Source organism: Canis lupus, chromosome 6 (genome assembly GCF_011100685.1).
Source record: "Canis lupus familiaris isolate Mischka breed German Shepherd chromosome 6, alternate assembly UU_Cfam_GSD_1.0, whole genome shotgun sequence".
In the NCBI taxonomy this organism is placed as follows: domain Eukaryota; kingdom Metazoa; phylum Chordata; class Mammalia; order Carnivora; family Canidae; genus Canis; species Canis lupus.
In genome coordinates this window covers 26,416,114-26,436,145 of record NC_049227.1, presented here as the reverse complement: position 1 = coordinate 26,436,145, position 20,032 = coordinate 26,416,114, and the positions used below count along the sequence as shown (strand labels likewise).

The following is a 20,032-nucleotide window of genomic DNA, read 5'->3' as shown; positions in this document are numbered from 1 at the left end:
TACATGCTCCCAGCTAGGAAATCTTTGTCACAGGTCAAGTTCCCTTGGTAAGGGCTATTTTTGAGTTTTCGAGTTGGTGCTTGAAGGAATTTGGCCAGGAAACTCATGACACATTTGAAATCTCCATTCGGGCTGCCTCAGCTTGAGGCAAGGGCCAAGCTTCTATGAATCAGGGCACAAGACGTGCTGCCCAGTGGCTCATGCATTCTCCAAACAATAAAATGGAAGGACGATGATGCCCAGCCAAAGCTATTTGTGACTTACCACGTAGAGAAAACACAGGGTGAGCTTCTCCAATGGTTGACCCTGTAGGCACCCAGGGATTTGCCTGGCTGCGACTAAAGAAACCAGCTCCTTTGCCTCTCAAGATTAAAGCAATATCTGAGACATATGTAAATAAAATGTAGATTTTGTAAATAAAATCACTTGTAAATAAAATTCCCATCTCTTGTTGGCACAGTTAACATTTATTTTTTTTAAAGATTTTATTTATTCATTTTTTTTGGGGGGGGGGCAGAGACACAGGTAGAGGGAGAAGCAGACTCCATGCAGGAGCCCAATGTGGGACTCGATCCCGGGACTCCAGGATCATGCCCTGGGCCAAAGGCAGTCCTTCAACCACTGAGCCACCCAGGCATCCCTATCATTTAACATTTTAAAAAGATATCCTGTGTATATCTCTTTCCTTTACCTGGTCAATCTCTTTCTGAAGAGCTTTTTACTTTGAATGCCAATTGTCAAGGTCTATTGGGCCAGAAGTATCACATCTTCCTTTGTCGCTGGCTTTCTGAAGGAGCTCCTAGCAGTCTGGCCCTAAGATTCTTCCTTGTGTTTTAATCCCTCACTTCTAGAATCTTTCCCTGAGTTCCTCACCAGTAAAAGCCTTCTTAAACATCTTACCTAGGGATGCCTGGGTGGCTTAGTAGTTGAACATCTCTGCCTTTGGCTCAGGTCATGATCCTGGGGTCCTGTGATCCAGTCCCACTTCGGGCTCCCACAGGGAGCCTGCTTCTCCCTCTACCTATGTCTCTGCCTCTCTCTGTGTGTCTCTCTTGAATAAATAAATAAAATCTTTAAAAAAATTTTTTTGCCTGAAGTCAGGGACCCCCACAACTGAGTTGTCCCTTGTGATAGGGACAGGAGGAGAATACAGATGGAAGTTAAAGTCAGGGTAAAGGAGAATAGTGCCTTCAGTTTTGGTCATCACTGCTTAGAAGTCACCCAAATCTGAGGATGATGTTGATGACACACAATTCATAATAACACTAAGTAACATTTATTGGTTGTAACTTGCCAGTCCCATGCTAAGGACTTTACATAACTAGCTCATTGCTCACTGAATCTTTAAGACTACCACATAAAGTTGGTTACTCTTTTTATTCTCATTTTATAGATGATATAGCAGAGGTTATTAAAGACACAACTTGCCCAAGCTGATGCTGCTAGTATATAGAATTTTAAAAAAATTTTAATGATTTTTTTAAGTCATCTCTATACCCAACATGGGGCTCGAACTTCTAACCCTGATATCAAGAGTTGCATGCTCTACCAACTGAGCTAGCCAGGGACCTCAGGTGTCAGTAGTTTAATTCATTTCAGCTAAAGAGTTAAATTGCCTACCAAGTAAGACCGAGATAAATATTTCCCTCCAGAGCATCTTGCTGAAATAGAATTTTTCGGCCTCTTGGTGGACTGCTGTATGTATCATAAGTGAAACAATCCCTTCGTCGTATGCCAAGGGAGCAAATGAAGGCTTATTCGGGAAGGTCTTTTGTGCTAACATGATTTGAAGGTCACACTGCTTGGCATGGAATCTGAACTGTCCCCCAAGCATGCCACCTCTTAGGGGATCCTTCCTGCTGGGCCCTGGAAGAAGCTTCTCAGAAAAAGCATGATTTCAGGTGGCTTTTGGATGAAGGGGAAGCAGATGGCCAAGCATTACATCACCTCGGGTAAAGGAAACAAGTACAAAAATAAAAGGATGTAGAAAAATAATAGTCTAATCTCCAAATCATCAGTGAGTGTTTGGGAAGTGTTTATTATATTATCAGCGAATCCCAGAGATAGTAGAGAGCTAATTAATGACAAAGCCTGGCCCTGTGCCCCCCAATTTAAAAGCAGAACCCACCTTTTCCACCATTTTGTTAAAATAATAATGACCATTCATCTTAATTATATTTGTTTATAACCATCACTATTTCTCAAACTCAAGGAGGTAAATATTATCAAATCCTTTTTCCTCCTCCATCAGAAGAAACTGCACTCAGAAAATGTGGTGAGTTAACTGCCCCAGGCCACACAGCTAGATAAGTGACAGAAACTGGGTACCTAATGCCAAAGTCACTCCCTACCTGAAAACCACCTGAGGGGCATATAAGGAGGACCATTTTTCTGACCATCTTATAATGTACCAAAATGATGCGTAGAATTCTAAACACCTAGTCATTCTTACCAGTGAGATAGGTTTTGGAGAACCAGGTTTGCTTTTTTTTTAAGATTTATTTATTCATGAGAGAAACCGAGAGAGAGGCAGAGACACAGGCAGAGGGAGTAGAAGCAGGCTCCGTGCAGGGAGCCCGATGTGGGATTCGATCCTGGATCCTGGGATCACACCCTGAGCTGAAGGCAGATGCTCCACTGCTGAGCCACTCAGGCATCCCACCAGCTTTAATTTTTTTTCTCGATAAATGTTCATCTAGAGAAAGTGGTGGGAGGTACCCCAGAAGGATAGTAGCGGTTATATATTAAAATATTGGGACTGTTAATGTCTCTTGGTCTCTTTGTTCTAGTCTCTAAGTTTTCTCTAATTGAAAAAATGTTACATTGTGAAAATTCTCCTTCAAACAATCCTCCTGAATTGGTAGATCTCTGCACCCCTAGAACACATGATGCCTCCTGGCTGCCTATTTTTTTTTTTTAAGATTTCATTTATTTATTCATGAGAGACACACACACACAGAGACAGAGACAGAGACATATGCAGAGGGAGAAGTAGGCTTCACACAGGAAGCCTGATGCGGGAATGATCCCGGGTCTCCAGGGTCATGCCCTGGGCCGAAGGCAGGCGCTCAACCACTGAGCCACCCGGGGATCCCTCCTGGCTGCCTATTATAGCAAATTCTGTATCTCCTGTTCCTCAAACTCCCATCAATAATGGAATAACTGGGGCACCTGGGTGGCTCAGTGGTTGAGTGTCTGCCTTTGGCTCAGGTCATGATCCCGGTGGCGTCCTGGGATTGAGTCCAGCATCAGGGTCCCTGCAGGGAGTCTGTGTCTCTGCCTATGTCTTGGTGTCTCTCATGAATAAATTAATACAATCTTAATAAAACGGGGCTGCCTGGGTGGCTCAGTGGTTGAGCGTCTGCCTTTGACCCAGGGTGTGATTCCAGAGTTCTGGGGTCGAGTCCCACATCAGGATCTCTGCAAGGAGCCTGCCTATGTCTCTACCTTCTCTCTGTGTCTCTCATGAATGAATAAATAAAATCTTTAAAAAATAAATAAATAAATAAAACGTAGTGGGGCAGCCCGGGTGGCTCAGTGGTATAGCACCGCCTTCAGCCCAGGGTGTGATCCTGAAGACCTGGCATCGAGTCCCATATCGGGACGTCGGGCGCCCCGCATGGAGCCTGCTTCTCCCTCTGCCTGTGTCTCTGCCTTTCTCTCTCTCTCTCTCCCTCTCTCTCTGTGTGTGTCTGTCATGAATAAATAAATTAAATCTTAAAAAAAAAATAGCGGAATAACTGCATTGCCAGGCAGCCGTGGCATTTGGCTAGAAAGCATTCTATATGTGTCCACGCATAGGGGTATAATCTGTGCAGCTCCATATAATCCCACACTTAGAAAAGCCTTAAATTCTCCTTCATGCTCTGCTGCTACCATCTTGAAATATCTAATGGATTTTGAAGAAGGGGCCCTGCATTTTCATTTTTCAATAAGACCTATGAATTATGTAACTGTTCTACCTGGTATAATGGCTATAGCACAGGCGTCAGCAAACTTTTTCTGTAAAAGGCCAGGGAGTAAATATTTTAGGCCGTGCGGGCTGTGTGATATCCGTTGAAACTACTCAACTCTGGCACAGTTGTGGAAAAGCAGCCACAGCCCATGTCAACGAATGGTGGTGATTCAGTAAAAAATTGAATCACAGGGGATCCCTGGGTGGCTCAGCGGTTTGGAACCTGCCTTTGGCCCAGGGCCCAATCCTGGAGTCCTGGGATCGAATCCCACATCGGGCTCCCTGCATGGAGCCTGCTTCTCCCTCTGCCTGTGTCTCTGCCTGTCTCTCTCTCTCTCTGTGTGTGTCTCTCATGAATAAATAAAATCTTAAAAATAAATAAATAAATAAATAAATAAATAAATAAATAAATAAACAAACAAATAAAATGTTTAAAAAAAATCAAATCACAAAAACAGGCAGCTGGCTATATTTGGCCTACAGGCTATAGCTGGCCCATCCCTGGTAGAGCACAATCTTTCACAAAGGCCTGTCATTGCAAAGTAATAAGGATGATAACCATAACGCTGTCCATTTTCCACACATGGGCCATGGTAATGTGTTCCTTGGCTGCTGAGAAGCCAAACAGGCACAACGTGTAGGTGGGTGTCCCTGCTACATTCCATTTGTCCGTCCAGATCTGCTGTTTGGCTTCTCCATTCTGCTGGGGGCCCCAGAGGTTGACCTGTACAGACTGCGTTGGCAGGGTCCTTGTCCCCATCCTCTGCTTGAGTTCTGCCAATCGGAGGCTTCCCTGGATGGAAGAGTGAGAGGAGAGCGATGTCTGGATGCTTATTCCTCCGGCCTCATCCCTGCAGCTCACTGGGAAGTGTCTGCATCCTACCACCGAAGGCCACACATCCTGCCCTACAGCTGTCTTCATCCAGCTACTTGTCCCAGGGTCTAAGGGTGGTAGAGGCCCCTTGCTGGGTTAAGGTGTCTCCTTTGTTAGTGTATCAGGAACTTTGCCCATCCCTCTGTAAATAGTTCTGTAAATTTTGTTATTATTTCCTTGGTCGGTTATACCCTCTGTTTCCTGAAAGCCCCTGACTGATAGAGTGAGGCAATCCAGGAGTCACATCAGCAGGAGCCACTACCGCTCCTGGAGCTGGAAAGACAAAAGGTGATGCTGCCAGAGAACGCAGGCCGGATCTCACCTGATAGATGTGGGCCAGGTCTTTCCATTTCGCGATGGAGCCATAAAGGTAATTCAGAGGCAGAGGCAGAGGCAGAGAAGAAGATAAATGCCCTGGCTTATGCCATCCTCTTGGCCTCCAGTCTCATGCCAGTGATTGTTACTGGTTGAACCCAGCTAGGAGTCAGCTCACACGAGAGCCTGGAAATTGCAGCCTTCAAAGATCAATGTCTATGTGACAGAGCAGGGCAGGTGGGCAATGGCTCTGGGGACAAACAGGCCCAGGCTCCGCACAGGAAGGAGAGGTTGTACCCATAAATAAGCCAACTTCTGAAAGCCTATTTGGAAGTAGTATTGAGTACATGCATTCAAAAGATTTCACAATGTTTTCCAGAAGGGAAAAAAAAAAAAAAAACAAACAGAATTCATGAAAAGGGTCAGTAGATTAAAATATATTTTTTAAAGATTTTATTTATTCATGAGAGACACACAGAGAGAGAGGCAGAGACACAGGCAGAGGGAGAAGCAGGCTCCGTGCAGGGAGCCTGATATGAGATTCGATTCTGGGACTTGAGGATCATGCCCTGAGCTGAAAGCAGATACTCAACTGCTGAACCACCCAGGTGTCCCAATAGATTAAAATGTTAAGGGTCTCTCTGTTTAACTTTTAGACTATGTGGCAGAGTTCATTGACTAGGAAGACATTGATTTCTGTATCTAAATATACCAGTTTGGGACACCTGGGTGGCTCAGCGGTTTAGCACCGTCTTCAGCCCAGGGCGTGATCCTGGAGTCCCAGGATCGAGTCCCATGTCGGGCTCCCTGCGTGAAGCCTGCTTCTCCCTCTGCCTGTGTCTCTGCCTCTCTCTCTCTTGCTCTGTGTCTCTCATGAATAAATAAATAAAATCTTAAAACAACAACAACAACCCAAAATACAAAAGGGCACCTGAGTGACTCAGTCAATTAAGCATCTGCCTTTGGTTCAGGTTGTGATCCCAGGATCCTGGGATCAAGTCCCGCATTGGGGTCCCCACAGGGGTTCTGCTTCTCCCTCTATGTCTCTGCCTCTCTCTGTGTGTCTCTCATGAATAAATAAAATCTTTTTTAAAAAGTTAAAAGGGAATCCCTGGGTGGCACAGCGGTTTAGCACCTGCCTTTGGCCCAGGACGTGATCCTGGAGACCAGGGATCAAGTCCCACATTGGGCTCCCTGCATGGAGCCTGCTTCTCCCTCTGCCTGTGTCTCTGCCTCTCTCTCTCTCTATCATGAATAAATAAAATCTTTTACAAAATAATAAAAAAATAAAAAGTTAAAAAAAGATACCAATTTAATAGGACACCAGAAGTAGAGGCAATTAAAACAAAAGTAAAAAAAACAAAAAAAACAAACAAACAAACAAAAAAAAAACAAAAGTAGATTAAGTTGGACTACCACAAAATTTAGAAACTTTTCTGCATCTAAGGACACTGTTAACAGAGTGAAAGGGAAACCCATAGAATGGGAGAAAATATTTGCTAATCATATATCTGAAAAGGAGTCAATATCCAGAAGGACTCCTACATCTTAACAATGACAAAAGAACAAACAACTCAGTTGAAAAAATGAGCAAAGGATTCGATTAGACATTTCTCTAAAGAATATATAGAAATGGCTAAAAAGCACACGGAAAGATGTTCATCATCACTAATCATTAGAGAAATTCAAAAGAAAACCACAGGAGCACCTGGCTGGCTCAGGAAGTAGAACATGTGACTCTCGATCCCAGTGTCATGAATTCTAGTCCCATGTTGGGTGTGGAGCCCACTTAAAAAACAAAATAAAACACAGTAAGATAGCACTTTATACCCATTAGAATGGCTATTATAAGTAAATAACAAACAAGCAGAAAATAACAAGTGTTGGTGAGGACAGAACCCTTGCACTTTGTTGGTGAGTGTATAAAATGGTGCAGCCACTATGGAAAACAGTACAGAAGCTCCTCAACAAATTAAGAAATAGAAGTATCATATGATTTAGCAATTCAACTGCATATGTACCCAAAAGAATGGAAAGCAGGGACTCACATAGATTATATATATACCCACGTGCAGAGCAGCATTGCTCACAATAGGCAAAAGCTAGAAGCAACCCAAGTGTCCTTTGATGGATGAATGGATAAGCCAAATAGTATATACATAGAGTGGAGTATTAACCAGACTTAAAAAGGAAGGAAAGAAAGAAAAATGAGAACAAGGAAGGAAATTCTGACATAGGCTACAATACAGATAAAAAAAATTTTTAATTTTATTTTTAAGCAATCTCTGTAGGCCCCACATTGGGCCTAGAACTTATTTTTTTAAAAAAAGTGGTAGTTTAGATTGGTATTATTCAATATGGAAGCCACTGGCCACTTGTAGCTATTGAGCACTTGGAATGTGGCTGGTTTTCACTGAGACATGCCGTAAGTAAAATACACACCAGCTTTCAAAGACTTATTATGTAAAAATAGAGTATAAAATATCCTATTAATAATTCTTTTTTTTTAAATTTTTTTAAGGTATTTATTTATTTATTTATGATAGTCACAGAGAGAGAGAGAGGCAGAGACACAGGCAGAGGGAGAAGCAGGCTCCATGCAGGAAGCCCGATGTGGGATTTGATCCTGGGTCTCCAGGATCGCGCCCTGGGCCAAAGGCAGGCGCCAAACCACTGCGCCATCCAGGGATCCCCCTATTAATAATTCTTATATTGATTATATGAACCGATAATATTGTACCTACATTGGGTTAGGTCAAGTATTCTATTAAAATTAATGTCACTAAAAAAAATAAAAGTAAAAATAAAATAAAATAAAATTAATGTCACTTATTTCACTTTCGTTTTTTAAAGGTGGCCAGTAGCAAGTTTAAAATTGTATATGTGGCTCAAACTATGTTTCTGTTGGACAACGCTGGGGTAGATAAAGGATAAGAATGTATCCTTTATTGAGCACTGTCTAAAGGATGCTGATACTGTATCTGGATGGCTCTAGAGATACAATCTATCCCAGGGGCATTGGTTAGTTCATCATAGTCTCTGCCAAGAATCATCTCCCCAGGTCTCCTCACAAGACCTTATCTTTCTACCCTTCAAGGCCCAAATCAATTCTTTAATTTTTTTTTTATTTTTTTATTTTTAAGAGAGAGGCGACAGGAGGAGCAGAGTGAGAGGGAGAGAAAGAATCTTTTTTTTTTTTTTTAATATTTTATTTATTTACGAGAGACACGTAGAGAGAGAGGCAGAGGGAGAAGCAGGCTCCATGCAGGGAGCTCGATATGGGACTCAATCCTGGGACTCCAGGATTGTGCCCTGGGCAGAAGGCAGGTGCTAAACCACTGAGCTACTTAGGGATCCCAAGAGAGAAAGAATCTTAAGCAGGCTCACACCCAGCATGGAGCCTGACTTGGGCTAGATGTCATGACCTTTGGATCATGACCTCAGCCGAAATCAAGAGTCTGAAACTAAACTGACTGAGCCTCCAGGCGGCCTCCACCTCTGGAAATCACCTCTTACTTAAAATCTATCTTTATCCTAAGACCTAAAGGAAATCTCCCTTTTCGGACCCTATAGAATTATCTTAACCACTCAGTTTGACGTGTTAATACATTAAGTCTTAATTCTCCAATTAAACCAAAGTGAGTAGTTTATAAGAAGTTTCTGATTTGGGGGGCACCTGACTGAGCTAGTCAGAGCACATGACTCTTGATCTCAGGGTTGTTAAGTTCAAGCCCGTGTTGGTGTAGAGATTACTTAAAAATAAAAAATCTTTGGGGTACCTGGCTGGCTCAGTCAACAGGGTGTGTAACTCTTAATCTTGGGATTGTGAGTTCAAGCCCCATGTTGGGTGTAGAGATTACTTAAAATCTTTAATTAAAAAAATAAAAATAAATAAAAATAATAAAATAAAATAAAATAGGATGCCTGGGTGTCTCAACTGATTAAATGTCAGACTCTTGATTTCAGCTCTGGTGGTGACCTCAGCATTGTGAGACTGAGCCCCATGTCAGGCTCCAGCGCTCATTGTAGTCTGCTTGTCCCTCTCCCTCTGCTCCCTCATTCCACTCATGCATGCACAAGATCAAATTTCTCTCTCTCTTTGCATCACAGGCTATTTAACAGAATTAGGTCAATAAATGATTTTATTAATACTGTGTCCAAGTATGTTATTGTTGCCTGATATCAGGTATATGGGAATTCTCAAGTTTTCGTTGCAGGCCAGGGATGTCTGGAAGCATGTTGCTTATTTTCCTTGGCATTCTCTTCTAGTATTATCATTCCCTCCCCCAGTAGGTACAGAGCAAAAGATAATGTCATTACATACCAAGGCAGAGTCTCCAAAAGTCTTTCAAGAAACACCAGTTCTGTAGGATGCTAATCATTATTCAAGGAAAAGTGAATTCTCTAGTCAAATAAGTGAAAAGACTGGGTTTACAAAACTTAAAATGACTCACTGTACCCTTCCCAGTTTTTCTGACATAGAGTCCCATTTTCATATCTTAAGTATCTATGTTCTAATAAACATATTTTAGGAAATACTGTTCCAAAGATTAATGCTGATTTTTTATTTTTGAAAGTGTTAGTGGTGACGGTGGTGGTGAACACTGATGCTAGTAATCACTACAGTCTTTTCTTTACTTCAAAATGTATTTCCTTGGGGCACCTGGGTGGCTCAATGGTTGAGCATCTGCCTTTGTCTCAGGTCGTGATCCCAGGGTCCTGGGATCAAGTTCTGCATCGGGTTCCCCTCAGGGAGCCTGCTTCTCCCTCTACCTATGTCCCTGCCTCTCTCTGTGTGTCTCCCATTAATAAATAAAATCTTTAAAAAAATAGAAGTAAAAAATTTATTTCTTCAAACCCAGACAAAATTTGTTGCCTTTGATTATCTGATAGTAACAGGTGGTAGATATGATTATGATTCCTTAGAATGGAAGACAACTAAGCCATGGTTTGATCCCAACCTGAGTCTGCTGATGAGGGCACTGGAGCTCAGGAAGATTATGTACACTGCCCAAGGTCACCAAGTACATCGGTGACTAACAAATTGGAAAGCTTAAAAAAAAAAATTAAAACATAAACTATCACTTCAATAGTCTCCTGGCCTTTAGTCTACTCTCATCTATCATTTGTTTATCTACCTGCAACAGATAATTACATTTTGCAGGAGGGCCATGAATGTGGATACACTTCTATCACCTGTTAGAGAAGAGATGTACGACGACAAAGAACAATAGATCCTCAGAGGTCTCTCAGCCTTCCTGAGAAAACCGGGCAAAGTGAAAATTCATGTTGGACTTCTTATGAAGATACTGTTATCATCATAATGATGTTATGTTCCAAGAGCTTCTCTGGCATGGTTTCTAGAGTTCTGGACATAATTTCACCTGTTCTGAGTTGACATTGTCCTCACAATGTGGGCCCTGTGACAAGTCAAGAATGTTGACAGTTGGGGCTGGCCTCTCAATGGAGAGCTTTGCAGAATTTGACAACTCAGCCAACTTCTACTTGGGGCTTAATCCCACATGCTTACTAATGACACCAAAGAGGCCACATGGCATGTGTTTCCTACACTCCATAGCTTCTACTCTCATGCAGCCCACACAACTTTCTCCCTGAAAAATCTAACTGGCATTGACCTTTGCCAGGTCATGGTTTATCAATCTCAGCACTCCTGGCAGTTGAGGCAAGAAAATTATCTGTTGTGGGGGTTGTCCTGCACCTCATAGGGTGGGTAGCAGCATTCTTTGACTCTACTTACTGGATGCTGGTAGCAGTCCCCAACTTGTAATCCAAATATTTCCAGATATTGACAAATGTCCCTTGGGGGCAAAAGTGCCCCTGGACAAGAACCACTGTTTCAGATGCTTCTTAAGAGAATGACTGCCACTTCAAACTAGAGAGTTCCTGTTACGTGGTGAGCTTCGCAGGTAAGGGACTCAGGAAACACTTGTGAATCATTTCTGTATCCCCATTCCTTGGCACGTAGTAGATCTTCATTCAGTGATTCATTCCACAAATATTTACTAAGCACCTATTATGGCACTCTTCCAAGGGGAGGGGATATAGCAGGCCTTAAGGAGTTTACAATCCAGAAGGGAGGAAGACAGACAATAAAAATATAATAGAAGCATAAATAAATATATGGGGTAACTTCAGGTCCTAAGTGCTTTAAAGAAGAGAGTACAGATGAACATGAAATAAGGCTGCCTTAGCCAAAGATTCTAATCTATCAATTAGAATTAGGTTGGTAGTAGGATCCAAAATAACAGTGGGTTAAATGAAATAAATGTTTGTTTCTCTCTCAAGTAGGAACAAGTCATCCAGGTCTGTTATGGTGGTCTTGCTCCATAAAGGCCTCCATCATGTCATATTCCAGGCAGCAGAATGAATAGAAGATTTCGAAAGAAAGGTAAAGAAGGGTATGTGCCAATGATTTTTTTAAGGATGGTTCCTGGGGCGTCTGGGTGGCTGAGTCAGTTGGAGGTCTGCCTTTTGCTCGGGTCATAATCTCAGGGTCCTTGGATTGAGCCCTCCATTGGGCCTGTTCCTCCCTTTCCCTCTGCCTACTCATGTTCTCTCTCTCTCTCTCTCTCTCCTTCTCTCTCTCAGATAAATAATAAATAAAATCTTTTAAAAAGAAATGGCCACATTATATTTCTGCTTATGTTGCATTGGCTGGAACTTAGTCATGTGGTCATAACTAGTTAAGGGAAGCAGGGCAATTATGGGTCCAACTAAAAATAAGAGGTTCCATTTCTATGGACAGGGTGGACAACCAGAAGTCTCTGCCAAGAGGGTCAAGGAAGATCTTTCTGAGGAAGAGGTAAAGATGAGAAGAGAGAGAGGCCATGAGAAGAACTTTCTGGTAAGGGCCCTGTGTTGCTAAAAGCCTGGCACATTTGACATACACAAGTAGGGCCAGTCTAGGGGAAAAGAGGCAGAGGCAAAATCACACAGAGCTTTGTGGGGCATCATAACAGGTCTGGGTGTTATTCCACCTGCAAGGGAAAGCCTTTGGAGGATTGTGAGGAAGGGACAAACGCCATCTATGCTTTCAGATCACTCAGGCTGCTGTGTAAGCGTGGAAGTAGAAGAGGTAGAGACTCTGGTTAGCAGGCTTTTGGAGTAGAGATAATAGTAGCTTTGAAATGACCTATCAAATACACGTGGTAGGAAGTGATCACACTTTGCATATAACACTATGGGATATTGGAGTCAAAGCACAAAGGCTTATGTGTGGGATAGGATGTGGAGTGTAATATAAAAAAATTAAGATATTTCCCAACGTTTGACCTGAGCAACCAGTGTATGATGATACCATTTATTGGCATAGGAAAGGCTTGAGAGGAGGCAAATTTGGGCAAAAAGTTCTGTTTTGACCAAATCCAAGATGTGTATGAGATCTTCAAGGAGAGACGCAAGCTGGGAGCTGGATGTATGAGAACATGGCCTGAAGGAGCAAATTCAAGAGTCATCAGCTTAGAGATGGTGCTTTAAGGGTAAGTGTGAAATCAATGTTAGAAATAAGTGTCTCAAGAAAAAGGAAAGTTATACATTTTCAAGAGCAATTAGAAAAATTAAAAAAACAACAATGAATCATCCAACCTAATGGCCCTTACACATCTCTAGAAGCCCCCTTCAAAATCACCAAGTATGCAACTCTTGCTCTTGGTATTCTAATTAAACCTGCCTTAGAATCTCAAGCACCACTCACAAGAAGGAAAAAGCCTCTTCTCATTGTTGGTGAAAAAGACCGAAAAAATCTTCTCTAATGCATTTGCATCACATCAGACTTGCTTTCTGGTTTTTAGAAAAATAACAGTTGTGCAATATTTAGGCTACCCTATAGTTTAGATAGGCATTTCCAGATTTGTCTTAGGAAATACCAGTTGATGCCGTCTCCAAGGGGAAACAAAGTATGTCCTTTGTGAAAGCAACCTGCTGCTTGCAGGTTAAGAAATGCCACTGCATGATTTTAACCAGACCCAACCTCTAACTCCAAGGAGTTTATTTATTTATTTTTCATTTAAAATTTTTTTATTTATTAATGAGAGACACACAGAGAGAGGCAGAGACATAGGCAGAGGGAGAAGCAAGCTCCTTGTGGGGAGCCTGATGCAGTTCTCCATCCCAGGACTCTCGGATCACAACCTGAGCCAAAGGCAGATGCTCAATCACTGAGCCACCTAGGTGCCCCTCCAAGGAGTTTAGAATGTAATAATAACAGTAGTAGTGCTGATTAGCATTATTTATTAAGCATCTACCACATGCCAGGCACTTTATAGACAGAATTCTAACATTCACACAGTCTTGATGGAGAGCTATTATTCTCCCCCATTTTATAGATAAAAATATCAAGCCTCAGAAAAATTGTGTGTCTGGCTAAAGAACCAAGTCTGCCTTTCTGTAGGCCTTTTCAACAAGCCTAATTATTTGGGAAGCCTTATTCTATATCACTGCATTTCACTTGGCTCTTTCATTTGCTCACCAAAGGAGAAACCCTATGTCATTTTTTTTCTTTTGTTTTTTTAAATAGACTGGTCTAGCTTATAGTAGGTGCTCAAATATTTATTGAAAGAATAAGTGAGAGACGCAGATATGACCACAGAAAGAAGTTTCATTTAAGGAACAGCATGGAATTCTAGGAATCCTGGGATATCACTTAGTGTAGAGATCATTACCTGGCTGGCCCCAGGTAGTGCTAGTCCTCAGGAGTGTTGTGAGCGGTTTTCAAATTCTGTAAAACAAAACAAAACAAAACAAAACAAAACAAAACAAAACAAAACACCAAAATACAAAAGGACATCTGAGTGGCTCAGTCAATTAAACATCTGCCTTTGGCTCAGGTTGTGATCCCGGGATCCTGGGATCGAGTCCCGCGTTTGGCTCCCTTCAGGGAGTCTGCTTCTCCCTCTGCCTATGTCTCTGCCTCTCTCTGTGTGTCTCTCATGAATAAATAAATAAACTCTTAAAAAAAAAAAAGAGATTTCCATCTAAGCTCCTGAAGACATTTAAATTTGCAACCTCAACTGTCAAACTCCCTTGTTATAGAAGTAAGAATATGGAGGCCCTGTGTAGTATAGTGACTTGCTATAAGGGATCCAGAGAAGTTCACTTCCAGCCTTTCCCCACACTCTGCTGCCCAGGATATGCGACATGGTAAAAATCCATGTCTGTCATGACTGCATAAATACACACATACAGAGATGAGTGTATAGCCACATCTCATTTTCAAGATGAGGGAAAAACTAAAAATGTAGACTGAGATAATTTTCAAAAACCTTGTAATTGAAAATAAATCAAAATAAAATTTCTATCGCCCTTGGTCACAAAGTCAGCCTTTTTTGTTTTTGTTTTATAAGTAATCTCTACACCCAACATGGGGCTCAAACTCATGACCCAGAGATCAAGAGTCACATTCTCTACTGAGACGGCCAGGCGCCCCACAGTTGGTCTATTCCAATCTGGAACTCTTCATATTCTTTAAAGAAATAATAAATCCTGGTTAATATTTACTCCAATTCTGAGCCAGCCTTGGTTTCACTTTCTAAATCACTCAGTAGTGATCTGGTGAGATGGTGAGAAATGAAATTGGAAATTGGAGGTGGGAGAGCAAGAACCAGTTGGTTTATGGGGAGGCCTCCCGAGAATAGTTAATATATAATGTAGTGCTTAATAATCTGGTGAACAGGTACCTCCAGAATGTGTCCAAATGTTAATTAAAATGTTTCTTCCTTCCTTCCTCATTCTGTAGGGCCCCCTTGAGGTGCTCACTGAATTTAATTCCTCTTTTTCTGTTGTTCTACCCTCCCCCAACCAGAGCATCCTTTGATGGGCCAGGAGTGTCACCAGAGAATCAGCAAAAACAAAAGAAACAACCTCTGGACTCAACTCAGTAAATCATTGATCTGTAAGTAAGAAACTTCAGATGTGTTTTTTGTGCCCCAAAGGTCAGTGATTGTCACATTTATATATACGTATATGAATATATATATGAATAAATATATATATGAATATATTTATGAATAAATATAAAACCTTTTAGGGGATCCCTGGGTGGCTCAGTGGTTTAGCACCTGCCTTCAGCCCAGGACATTATCTTGGAGTCCCAGCATCGAGTCCCACATCAGGCTCCCTGCATGGAGCCTGTTTCTCCCTCTGCCTCTGGTTTTATTTATTCATTATATTCACCATAAATATAAAAGGTTTTTTTTTTTAAAGATTTTATTTATTTTTTCATGAGAGGCACAGACAGAGAGAAAGAGAAGCAGAGACACAGGCAGAGGGAGAATCAGGCTCCATGCAGCATGTAGGAAGCCTGATGTGGGACTCCATCCCAGGACCCCGGGATCACGCCCTGAGCCAAAGGCAGCTGCTCAACCACTGAGCCACCCAGGTGCCTCATCACATTTTTTTTTAAGATTTTATTTATTTGAGAGAAAGAGAGAGACAGAGAGAGAGCATGAGTGGGGGTGGGGGGAGGAGGAGCAGAGAGAGAGAGAGAGGAAGGAAAAAGGAGAAGCAGACTCCCCATAGAGCAGGGAACTGGACCCCAGAACCTGGAGATCATGACCTGAGCCAAAAGCAGATGTTTAGTAGACTGAGCCACCCAGTCACCGCAGTGCTTGTCAAGTTTTCATGTGCTTTACCAATCACTGGGGATCCTATGAAAGTGCAGACTGCTTTAGCAAGTCTGGGCTGGGGCCTGAGACTCTGCATTTCTAACCACGCAGAAGCTGCAGGTCCAGAGACTCTTGGGCCTCAAGGCCCTAGAATAGACCACTTGTTCTCAAACTGTCCATCTGAGTCATGTGGGAAATCTAGAAGAACTACTGATCTTCTCCTCACCAGATTTTGACCTAATTTACGTGGGTGAAGCCCAGGCATTAGGATTTTCCAAAGCTTCCCAGGAGATTCTACTACAATGCAGTTTGAGAAACACTGCCCCAGACGAAAGCAGCCATTTGCAAGCTTTAGTGTATCTCAGCATCATCAGAAGGGTTTGTGAAGACACACACACCAATGGGCCCCACCTTGCAGGGTTTTTGTTGGTCTGGGTGAGGCCTGAGAATTTGCATTTCCCACAAAGTGCTGCTGCTGATTCTGCTGGTCTGGGGAACACGCTTGCAAAACCATTGCCTGTGGGCTAGGAAAGAGAGAACACAGAGGTGTGTCCTGAGGAGACATTGATCTTCACTTTAGCACTTATATAAGCATAAGTTTCCAGTGCTTGGAAGCTATGCCGGCTGTCCTTGCCTTGCCACCCGGAGAGGACCGTCCACCATCTACAGGCAGTGCATGAACCTGCTTTATGCCACAAGCCTTGTCATTCTCCAGCCTGTCCATTCCTTGTGGACAACCCGCTTTGTGATGGTTCAGGACAGTTGTAGCCCTTCTAGAATAGAAGCTGGTGGCCTCCTCGTCCCCAGAGAGGTGGTGCTGATGGTGAGAGTGAATGCCTGGCCCTGGGCAAGCTGGAGATTTCCCACCAAGTCTGTTTGGTAGCAGAACATCCACGCTTGCTTCAGTGAAGCCTCTGATTCCACTCCAGAGGTACTTTCGCATCCTTGCTTCTTAAGCAAAGCGGAGAAGAGCTCAGCTGTAACCACAGGGACACTGAGAAGTGGTGGAAGGAGTAAGAATTCTCTTATGGGAAGCAGATGGAAGAATTTTCAACATAAGTTCCTGAAAATACTGAACTCTTTACTCCAAAGAGTTATTTTCCAAGTCTATGCAATGTTTCTGCCAGCTTTTAATTCTTTATTTTTACATTACAAAAAAAGAAAAAAGCATGCTACAGATTGACAGCTAAGCATCAAGACAAAGCAGAGGTAAGGCCCAGCAGTTCTTTTTAAATATTCATTTTTACCTTCCCTAAAGAAAAGTCCTTTACTTACTTACTCATTTTCTTTCATGGACATTTGCATAATCAGTTATTGAGTTCAGTAGCATTTCTTTTTTTTTACAGATTTTATTTATTTATTCATGAGAGAGAGAGAGAGGCAGAGACACAGGCAGAGGGAGAAGCAGGCTCCATGCAGGGAGCCCAATGTGGGACTCGATCCCAGGTCTCCAGGATCAGGCCCTGGGCTGAAGGCGGCACTAAACTGCTGAGCCACCCAGACTGCCCTCAGTAGCATTTTTAAAACTGAAATAAATTTGATAAATAACACTGTATAAATTTCAGGTGTAGGGATCCCTGGGTGGCGCAGCGGTTTAGCGCCTGCCTTTGGCCCAGGGCGCGATCCTGGAGACCTGGGATCGAATCCCACGTCGGCCTCCCAGTGCATGGAGCCTGCTTCTCCCTCTGCCTGTGTCTCTGCCCCTCTCTCTCTCTCTGTGACTATCATAAATAAATAAAAAAATAAAATAAAATTTTCAGGTGTACAACATGTTGATTTGATATGTTTATGTATTGTCATATGATTGCTGCTGTACTGATAATTAGCACCTCTATTACATCACATAATTATTTCCTTTTAGTAGTTGAAATAATTAAGATCTAGCCTCTTTGTTGGGGCACCTGGTTGTCTCAGTCAGTGAAGCAAGTGACTTTTGAACTCGGGCTTATAAATTTGAGACCCATGTTGGGTGTGGAGATTACTTAAGAATAAAATCCTAAGGGCAGCCCTGGTGGCTCAGCGGTTTAGCACTGCCTTCAGCCCAGGGCCTGATCCTGGAGACTGAGGATCAAATCCCACGTCAGGCTCTCTGCATGGAGCCTGCTTCTCCCTCTGCCTGTGTCTCTCTCTGTCTCTCTCTCTCTCCTCTGTGTCTCTCATGAATAAATAAAATCTTAAAAAGAATAAAATCTTAAAAAAAAAGAGAATCTTGTCTTCACAAGTTTGATGATTGTGATACAATACTATGGTCTATATTCACTATTACTATGCATTAGATAATAGTATTCACTATTACTATGCATTACATCTCTAGGACTAATTTACTACCTGTTGCCAATTTGTTGAATCCTTACAGAAAAATAACCCTGGAGATGTGGGAAACTTAATATTTATTAAGGGATGTCTCAGGGATGCCATAAACTTCTTTGCTCATGTACTGTTCATTAGTTCATGTATTGTGGTGGGATTATTTGCACTGGGATTATAATTGTCTGGAATTTTTTTTGGAAAAACATGTTCTTAAGCAAAGTAGTCTATTTGGATAAAGCATTCTCACAGAGAAAATAATGTAGATGCTGAAATATGTAGAGCTGTGAATGTATGTGGGCCATTAAGCCATAAAAACTTTCTAGACCTTGCATGGTGACTATTAAAACTCCTGCTGAGAGCTAGTTATTAAATTACATCACAAACAAAGTTTTAGCTATTGCTTCTAATGGTTTTACCAGGCCAGTGGGGGATCCCAGCAGGGTTAGTGGGTAGTAAGGTTAATTTTTGCCTGCTGACAGAGACTAAGTATTTTTGCTTTGGTTTGTTTTGACATATGTACATCATAAATTATAAAGCAAAATAAAGCCACATATTACACAAGGGACCATCTTTTTTTCCTCTAAAACACTGTATCAAACATTGGCCTTGAAAATGACTGTTTGGGAGTACCTGGCTGGCTCAGGCGGTGGAGCATGGGACCCTTAATCTCAGGATGGTGAGTCCAAGCCCCATGCTGGGTATGGAGATTACTAAAAAAAGAGAGAGAGAGAGAGAGAAAATGACTATGTTTGTTCATTTAGTAGGTCTGTTTTGAACCTACTGTGTGCCAGGCACTAGGTTTATAATGGTGAACAAAATATACACAATCCCTGACCTCAAAGAACTCCAGAGCTAGTAGAAGAAAGAGATGCTATAAGTAAATATACAACCCCAAGCTCTGTATTGATCCTTTTCTCTTTATTTGTTGGTTTGTTTTTTAAGATTTATTTATTTTAGAGAGAGAGAGTGAGCGTGAGTGGAGGGAGGGGCTGAAGGAGGGATAGAATCCATAGGCAGACCCCACACTGAGTGAGAAGCCCCATGCAGGGTTCGATCCCAGGACCTTGACATCGTGACCTAAGCCAAAACCAGTAACTGGACACCCAACTGACTGAGTTACCCAGGTGCCCCCCTCTTTGTTGTATATATACAACCCCAAGTTGTACATAGGAAACAAGAATAGCAGGCAGATAACTTATATTGGAAGTCCAGGGAAAGTGACTTCAACTATGCCAGAGAGGATGAGAAAAGAAGAGCCCGGTGAGGGGTTGGTGGGGAGGAAATACATTTCAGCTTCAAGAGAAAGGTCTTTCAGGTGGGAAAGAATTTGGGAACTTCTGAGAAATTAAAGAGCGTGTAGGAGAGAGAGGGTCTTCTTCAGGATTCTCCAGGGAAAGAAAACCCATTGGAAAGAGAAAGAGAGAGAGAAAGGAATTGGCTCACAGGATTCTGGAGGCTAAATCCCACAATCTGCTGGGAGCCCAGGAGAGCCAGTGGCGTAGTTGCAGTCTAAACCCGAATGTTTGGGACGCCTGTGGCTCAGTGGTTGAGTGTCTGCCTTGGCTCAGGTCGTGATCCCAGGGTCCTGAGATCAAGTCCCATGTCGGGTTCCCCACCAGGGAGCCTGCTTCTCCCTCTGCCTGTGTCTCTGCCTCTCTCTCTCTCTGTGTCTCTCATGAATGAATAAATAAAAATTTAAAAAAAATAAGTAATAACCCCAAAGTTCTGAGAACCAATGGATCCAGTGGTGTGTAAATTCCAAGTCTGAAGGCTCATGAACCAGGAGCGCTGGTGGCATGAGTGCCCATCTGAAGGCAGGAGGAAACAAATGTGACAGCTCTACATTCAGGCCGGGCTAGAGAATTCTCTCTTCCTTCAGGTCTTCAACAATTGGGCTGAAGCCCACCCACACTGGGGACTGCAATCTGCTTTACTGGGTCTACTGATTCAAATACT

General features: G+C 42.5%; 1 long non-coding RNA gene across 4 annotated transcripts in view; it reads left to right on the top strand.

The window, feature by feature from the left end:
* Positions 1–9,987: 9,987 nt before the first annotated feature.
* The window catches only part of LOC111096499, a 34,249-nt gene continuing 24,204 nt past the window's right edge, over positions 9,988–20,032 (top strand). For 3 of the 4 annotated variants that reach the window (XR_005360367.1, XR_005360364.1, XR_005360365.1), the window contains exons 1-5: positions 9,988–11,071; positions 11,451–11,563; positions 11,911–12,009; positions 12,478–12,643; positions 14,965–15,054. This is a non-coding gene — a long non-coding RNA (uncharacterized LOC111096499). The remainder of the gene's footprint in view (positions 11,072–11,450; positions 11,564–11,910; positions 12,010–12,477; positions 12,644–14,964; positions 15,055–20,032) is intronic. The other variant, XR_005360366.1, reaches the window with a different exon arrangement.